This window comes from Haliaeetus albicilla, chromosome 22 (genome assembly GCF_947461875.1).
Source record: "Haliaeetus albicilla chromosome 22, bHalAlb1.1, whole genome shotgun sequence".
Lineage (NCBI taxonomy): Eukaryota > Metazoa > Chordata > Aves > Accipitriformes > Accipitridae > Haliaeetus > Haliaeetus albicilla.
This window is the reverse complement of record NC_091504.1, coordinates 15,571,189-15,580,169: the sequence shown is the minus strand read 5'-3', so window position 1 is coordinate 15,580,169 and position 8,981 is coordinate 15,571,189.

Sequence of the window (8,981 nt, the reverse complement as noted above, 5' to 3'; positions counted from 1 at the left end):
CAATAAAGTTAACAGGTCACTTTTCAGTTACAATAGCCTTGTTTTCCAGCTTGCTGAAGATAGTAATTATCCAGGAACTACAAGTCTGGCAAGCAAGTTACTTTGCAGCTTCACTAGAGTGCTTTGAACTTTACTTCAGAATCTAACAAAATAATTAAAAAAAAAAATAATCTGCAACTAAATTGGACTGCTGTCATTTCACAGCTTTATGGATAAAAGTAAAGAGCTGGATGAGCTGCTCCTGACTTTCTCTTTTTTTTTGTGGTCTTATTACATATTCTTACTTAATGGAACTCTTAAGTGGAACAGTCTGCTAGAGTAAATGTCAGGCCTGCTTCAGGTAAGTGTTCACTTGACCTTGCAGAGTACTTGTTCAGTAAACAATTTTGAAGTTACTACCTAAACAAATTGTTTAGCAGGAAACTCTCCATAAATAGTGTAATAAATATCGCCCTTTAAAAGGAGGGGCAGGCAGTTTATAAAAACCATTTTATAGCCTCTTCACCAATACCACAAACTGTATAATCACCACTCTAATTTTGTTCTCTCAGTAGTTGGGAATGTTTTAAGTATGCATGAGTAAAATCCCTTGTACCACCTGGTATGTGATTACCTTCAAAAGGTGAGTTTGATTTTAATTGTTCTCTTGTTATCATGCTGGAAACATTCCCACTTCTTTAATTCTCATTTGATGTTAAACCATCTGTTTATATTAGAAAAAGCTTTTAAAAGTCATGATAGAAATAACTTTGGTTTTTTTTCTAAAATTAATATGGCTTGTTTTGTCTCCCATAATGTAACAGGACAGAGTGTAATTGCATGGTGAACTATGGTTTAACTCCTATTTCTATTAACTCTAATTAAAAAAAAAAAAAAGGCACAACAAGGAGACTTGGGCATAATGCCAGAGAAGGGCATTAGGGAAGTGACTTAGCTGATGTTTCAGGTGTAATGTGGAATAATACTTAATAGGAAGCATGACTAAGAACATAAGGCTGTTTCTTAACCTTTGAAGTTTCTGAACAGAGGAGTTGACAAAGGGCTTTTCCTTTGGACAAAGCAAAGCTTTTGGGTGTGAAAGAGTAAGAAAGAAGCAATCTTTCTATAGAATAGGCTGAGGACTTTGATTTTGGCCACAAAGGACAGATTGCTTTCTGTATTCTAGACAGTCTCAGGACTGGTATGGAGAGAAAAACTGACTGCTTGGAGGAAAAAACATGGCCTTGATTTGCTTAGATAGCTCTTTACAGAAACATGAGCAACTGAAAACTGAGTGTTATCAGTGAAGCCTGCTTATCAGTCTGTCGGAGTAACCCTTCCTTTTAATCTTGTCACTTAATTTCTTGCCTGTGACACTTGAAATGTGTTAAGTGTCTTTGCAGCTAACCTTTTTGCAATATGAATATTTCATCTCTTTTGTGCATTTGAAAACTAGTTTGCAAACCTTGGCTTTAAGTGATTTCCCATTCAAAGCTTGACCTTGATACCTGTTCAGTCTGTGTGACCATAGAAAGTCAGATGCTGATGTACATTAAAGTCAGCATTTTATTAATGTATAGTGTGATGTCTTACAGTGGATATATGCTGTGAAACAATTGAGATACCTAAGAGATCTTTGGATATTTTCCCACAATTGAGCTGGTATTTGTTCAGAGGATAAGGTACGATGTTGCTACTCTTCCAGCATTCACTACTTTTAACATAGTATTCCTTCTCTTATGGACTGTTTTTATGTTTAATATTACATAGATGGAGAAAATTGGGAAAAAAATCTTAATTCAAGTGACTATTAAAATGGTTTGTAGTGTTATACACATGCTATAGGAAGCAGACTGATATAAATAGAGAATGCTATTTTACAAGAAATTTCTGGGATGCTGCTTCAAGGTATTGTTTCTGAGCATTTTCTGTAGAGTAAAAAAGGCTTCTCTAGGATACATCAGCTTTAAGGCCTTTTTTAGATGCTCCACTAGTCCTATCTAATCCTATGCGCTCTTGTATGTAGAATACCTAAGAAAGAGATTTTGTTTGGGTTTTTTCTCTTTTGGCTAATTGCCACTGACAGTGTTGCATTTGTTTCCCCTAAGCATTTAAACAGTTTGGCTATAAGTAGTGACAAGCTTGATAGAAGAAGCCTGACCATGCTGGTTGCACTTAAAGGGAGAGTTCTTTGAGGTGCAGACTGGTGCATTTGAAGACATCTCAAATTTAAGCTCAAGCTATTAGGACAGGATTCTTAAATGATGACTGAAGGATGTTGACAACAGACTTGGGGTCAAGAGGATAGTATGGATATTATGCACTGAGACCTAAGCACCTTATCAGACTGCAGGCAAGTTATTTATTCTTACCTGAAGAGTAGGATAAACTTCTAATATGTGAAGGGAATTCAGAGAAAAGTAATAAAGTTGTGTGAAGGGAGAGAGAGGAACCGTTCACATGATAACCCTGTAACCAGAGATTGCTTTCATATTTTCTGTTGTGTTTTTTTTTAAAGGTGTGGGAGGGGAATGTGAGGGTGGAATATGACAAGTATGTGGAGACTTCCAGGATGCTCTCAGAGGAGAGAGAGCTAGGATGAAATAATCATAAATGGATTAGGGAAGGAATATGGAAACTTCCTGAAAATGATATCTCTAAAAGCTTGTGGTCAGTACCTTGAAGGATCCATATCCTGCAGGATTTCAAGATACCCTGGACTTTGTCCAAAGCATAGGTAATGCCTGTAGGAAGAGTAACAGTGCAGTAGCAAGATGACTGATACAGAAATTCCCTGCCCTCACTAAGACAGTTTGCCACCTGAAAACTTGAGCAAGGTATTCCTGCACCGAGATGATCTTCCTGCTTTTACAGATCTCCTGTGTAGGTACAGACAAGGTATAAAAGCATCCAGCCTGTACTGTGGCAGCAGCTTGGAACACCTGGCATTTGTTTTCAAGAGTGAATGTTAGAATTTGTTGTGCTGCATGTTTGCCAAGGCTTTGAAGAACTAGTTTTACAAGGTCAGGTTGGAGGATGGCCTGGTGTACACCTGGGAAGATGTGGCTGAAGACAGTCATGAGTATGTGTATGGAATGTTTTTATCTTTAACTGTTCTGAGGACTGGCAAACATGCCAGCTGACCCAGATATGCGCTCCTGTGTTAGTAATATTGGCTGTATGCCGTTAGTTCTTTCCGGATCCTTGTTGAAACATATATAAGTTTGATTATTTTGTGAAATAAATGGAATCTTGTACAGATAGCTTGAGCGCTTAATTCAGTCGCCACATATACTTGTGGTGCTTAGCTCTGTATTTTGTGTTATAAGGGACTGCTTTTAGTCCCAAGACAAATTGTGGAAATTGGAGTGTTCCTTTTGCTCGTGATGATACAGGTGATATCTTTGGAAACTATCTCTTATTATAATCAGTTGAGCTTGACAGCCCTAAAGCAAAAGCCTTCAAAATATTTCCTTTAAAACGTATCTGTGCCAAACAGTGTTTTGGAGTGATTATAATCCAACTTTGTATGCCTAAGGAGGCTGTAGAGCAGCGTTTACCAGCTCAAAAGCAAAGCAATTTGTGAGCTGTGACATTGTGCCAGAAATAAGTTTGTAGCAATTCAGGATGAAAGATGGTGAGAAACATCAGCTGTTGCAGACTTATTTTGAGTTGACATTTATTCATTTCACCTTGAGATTTGGAACTTGTATTACTGCCAGAAGCTGTTCTACTTAGTATATGGCACATACAGTAATGCTGAGCTGACTTGCCTACAGCCTTACTCAGTGGTGCTGGGATACAGGACATAATAAAGCCTCAGGCATTCCAGCAGGTCAGATGGTATGTGGCTGTCAAAGCGCTATTATATGTTATGCTGCGGGCACAAGTCTCAAGTCAGTCTTTCAGCTATTGGATTCACAAGTAATAAAAATGGTATTCTGCCAGGAAATCCATTTTGTGTGATGAAGTCTACTGGTAAGGAAAAAAAAAGCAACAAACAACTTTGTCAGTGTAGATGAGATGGATAATTGGCTCCAAGAAACTTGGAATTAGCTGCAATCATCTCTGCTGGTTTTGAATTTTCTTAAACTACTCTGCAATTTACCTGAAGCAATTTTTGGTAGCAGTCCAAGCCATAAAATGGAGTGCTCAACAGGCCAGCAATTATTTCATTAGCTCTGACATAGACCCTGCAGGTCTGTTCTGTACAGCCTTACCAAACAGGCTGAGAGCAGCATGAGACAAGGCCTGGTCACTTAGGTGTTCCTAGTGCTGGAGCTCTGTGTGCTGCAGTGACCACTGTGGGCATGGGTGGAGTTCTCACAGATGTTCCAGCTCTGAAATCCTGATGGCAACTGTCTTACCAGGTTCCAGGTATCCTGGGCACAGTGCATATTTTGATGGATGGTAAAGGACCAGGAATGCAGGGTGAGCTCCATTACTGTCTCCGCATGGAGGCACTTGCCAGTGATGTTGAGGGAGCTGCAGTGGTGTTCTTCCAGGCTGCAGTGGTGTTCTTCCAGGCTGCAGTGGTGTTCTTCCAGGCTGCAGTGGTGTTCTTCCAGGCTGCAGTGGTGTTCTTCCAGGCTGCAGTGTCACCAAGAACACTCACCCTCAGTTTGACTCTGGACTCAACCATTGCTTTCTAAGGACAGGTATTTCTACTTCTTAACTTTATTCAGGTGTGTAAATGATCTCTTAAAGGTAAATCTCCTGCTAAAACCTTTTGATACATTACACTTGTGTAGAATCTGGTTGCGGTTGGGTACAGCCTTGGTACAGAGGCTCTTGGAGCACAATGAGCTGCTTATTAATGAGACAGGGTGGTCTTACTCAAGACGCTACCTCAGATCCTAAAAGGGAGGGTGTTTGCAGGAAAGAACCTGTGACTTGTTTGCCTGCAGGGAAGATGTACTTGTGTGAGTTCTCTTGGATATCAGTCACTATCTAAGAGCATGAACTTGCCTGAGAAACAGGTGGATTATTATAATTTCAAATCTATAGTCATGTTCATGATCCCCAGTGTTGTCCCACTAAACGGGGTTCGTTTACCCTGTGTGCAAGCCAATAAAACTGAGTCGAGGTATTGTCAAATTAATTTCATTGATGTGCATGAATGGGTGCCTGTCTCAAGACAGCACACCCTTGTCTTAAAAATTCTCACATTTATACACTTAACTAATACATACTCATTGTTATTTTTCTTAATGATTGGTTCTTTCTTCTTCGCCCCTCATGTAAACTAATGGGCAGACTGTCATCTTCCTTTGTCTTGAGTAGGTCGTCAATGAGTCAGTGATTGCAATGTCCCCTTGTAGGAATTGCCTTTTACCTGCTTCTTCCCTAATCTTGGCAGTTCCAACTGGTTCTCCAAGGTTTGACCAGACCACAATCCATTACCTTTTCTGACATAAACATCCTACTTATTTACAAAGCCCCATTGTCTAGTGGTTAGTTCCTAAACACTAAATCATACCTAGTTATTGTTTCCCTATTTTAAATATTAACTGATGGGGGCTGTACACAGGACCTTAGCAGCTCCCTGGTTACTTCAATCATATAATAACACCAGGAGTGAGTTGAATCTTTCGTTCAGTTGATACACTTGTGTCCTGGTTTCAGCTTGGATAGAGTTAATTGTCTTCCTAGTAGCTGGTATAGTGCTATGTTTTTTGCGTTAGGTATAAGAAGAATGTTGATAACACACTGATGTTTTCAGCTGTTGCTAAGTAATGTTTAGACTAAAGTCAAGGATTTTTCAGCTTCTGATGCCCAACCAGCAAGAAAGCCAGGGCAGCTGACCCAAAGTGGCCAACGGGGTATTCCACACCATGTGATGTCACATGTAGTATATAAACCAGGGGAGTGGGAGTGGGGGGATCACCGCTGGGGGACTAACTGGGTGTTGGTCGGCAGGTGGTAAGCAATTGCATTGTGCATTTGTACATTCCAATCCTTTTATTATTACTGTTGTCATTTTATTGCTGTTACCATTATCATTATTAGTTTCTTCTTTTCTGTTCTATTAAACTGTTCTTATCTCAACCCACGAGTTTTACTTCTTTTCCTGATTTTTCTCCCCCATCCCATGGGGTGGGGGGGAAGTGAATGAGCGGCTGTGTCGTGCTTAGTTGCTGGCTGGGGTTAAGCCACAATGACTGAGTTTTAAAATAAGCAGTTGTAAATCGAGGTAAAGATTGCTCTGCTGCTTTCTTGTGGTTTGTTTCTGATTTTTCTAATAAAGACACCACTGTCTCATGCTTCAGGAGTGTGTTCAGCAGTGCCTGTGGCAGTTGCAGTTCACTCAATAATCTTGTGCCCTGGATATAATTTCTCCATAGACCTGCATTTGCTCAATATAAGTTGATTGAGGGCTGTAAGACTTCATCACTTAGGTTTCTTTTGTGCTAGTTACAGAAGATAACGTTACAGTGACAGTCTTCTGTGTTGTCAAGTAACTAAGGAGCTTTTGCATTTGTGGTGTTTTATTAGAGCAGCTTTGATTGTCCAGTGAAACAAAGCTAGGTCATTGGAGGGGTTTTCTGGCCTGAAGGTACACAAGCAAATAGTAATAGCATATAGGTGTGTTTACAAAAGCTTCAATACTAGTACTGTCATAAAGGAAATCCCATCGCGTGTAGTTGGCTTGAAGGGCCCATTCAGTGGACCTCTTAGGATCTGTTTGTTAGGAAAACCAAGCACATACCTCCAGTCAATGGAATTTCTGATGTTTTTGTTAAGTGAAGACTATCATTTGTAGCTCGTTGTGGTGCATGAGCTCTCTATCCTTGTAACTTGAAAATCCTAAACTGGAAGTTCTCTGTTTAGCTGTATTACCTGCTGGAGTGAATCTATCTAAAGCATGTCAAAGTAGGTTTGAAAGTCTAATTCTTTACAACATCCAGCTTACTATAATCCACTGATTTCTGTAGCTGATGAGGTTTACTTTTTAGGTATCAGTTTAAACATCTCTTGGTGTCTTACCACAATTAGGTAACCTCACATGAAGTATTACTGCAGAAAACTGCCTCTAGTTAAGAAACTAAAAATGCTGTGAAGGATACAAGCTTAAACATAAGGGAAATGCTACTGTTAGACACTTCCTTATTCATCTCTGAGACTGTAAGTTGTTGCCTAGGCTGTCTGGATCCAGGTCTAGATACTGAGGTCTTCTCAAGATCCTATGTTAAGTGTTGTATCCATATGGAAGGAGGAGTAAGTTTTGGACCTTAATGTTTTTATGATACAATCCTGTTCTAAAGCAGCGTGCTTGGCTGGCTGTTTACAGGATTGATGGGATTATGTGGAACAAGATGCACCTTGATAACAACAGTAGCATTTATGCTGGGGCAGAGTAGGACTGTGTTCATGTAAGTAACATATGACTATGGAAGAGTGGCTTGGACTCTGAGCTGCTTGGGAATATATGCTGGGTCTGGAATAGGAAAGGGAGCTGCCCTTTCTTCAAGGTCAAAACAGAAGAAAAATTGTTTTGTTGTTCTTCAGCCTGCCCCTGAAATGTGAGAGTTTCGTGGTGACCTGCTGGCGCTTGATTTTTCAAGTTGACATTACTGTATATGTTGGAGTACCAAGAAATTTTCCATTGTTTTAGGTAGGAGCAAACCACACAGAGTAACTTGGTTTATTTGCACATCTTGGAAGACTATTCTGCAGAAAACATATTCTCTGGGTTGTCATCTGTGTAATGAGTTTGTGGTTATCTTTCTACTGTAAGAGAAATATCATGTTTATTGAAAAAATTTTGAACTCAATTCCTTCAAATTCCTTTCTAATAAGAAAGATACTCTCCTTCATGACCAGAAACGTTTTCTGTGGTAATTGTTTACCAGTGAGTCCAACTCGGAGGTTCTCTATTCATTCTCAGCTAGAATTTTAATTCACTCTTAACTGTAAGTCTGAGATCTCTTCGGTTTTGGAGCCAATAGTCAAACTCTTATTTTCCAAGAGCTGCCTCTGAAATGCCAGTGAAGATTTTAACTGCTTCAAAGGCAGGGAGTATGGATAAGGATATGGGTAGAATATGTGTATTCTACACATCTTGTGTAGAAATAAACTCATAATTTGAGGTAGTTGATTTCAATCTGCTGTAAATATTTTAGTTCCAAGTGGCATGGTTTGAGATCAAGCTGAACAGAATATTGGGAAAACTGTTCTCCTTAACCATCTGCTTAGTTGCAAGTGAAAAAATGCTCTTATGCCTGTGTAGGAAGACAAAGTGTGATAAAGCCTGAATCACACATGAACTTATGGTGACTAGCCACAAAGATGAAAGCATGCCCTAGTTACCTTTTGCAGCCTCACATTTCAGCCTCCAGTCAAATGCAACTTAATACTGTTTTTTAGGTAAAGTACTATTCTTTCTGGAGAGTGGAGTGGGTATACTTATGAAAGTTCTTGTTAACTCTTGTTAACTGTGTCTTGGTTAACAAGACACTGGTAACTTGTCACCGGGGTATAGTTAAGCAGAGAAAGTCTGGACGATGTAGTCTCTCTCCTGTGTATTGCTGATTTTTGACTTGGCTGCAGGGTTATGTTTAAAGCTTTCTGTTGAGCTGAATTACTTTATTCTGGGAGATGGGGAGGAGGGAAAGTTGTCCTCCACACCTCTTGTTCCGGTGGTATAATACTATTGCTGTTAGCTATTCCTTAGCTGACTCTCAACAGCAAAACTTTAATACAGATTTTTATTTCATTGTGTTTGCTTCCCACAGGAGCAAGGTTGGGGCAATGAGAGGAAAGCAGCAACGTGAGATCCACCCCTAGATGCACTCTCATTCCCTGTATCTGGTCATGTAATCTCTTGTCCCTGAGATTTCCACAGCCCTACACTTCAGGTAGCATCTGTAAAACCACTCTGGTGAGCGGACCAGACAGTGCTGATTTTTTTTTGTTGTTTGGTTGTTTTTTTTTAATTGTTGTTAAGCCCTTCTGGTTTGGCAATGCTTTTGATACTCAAGTATGTTGGGACCTTCATCTTC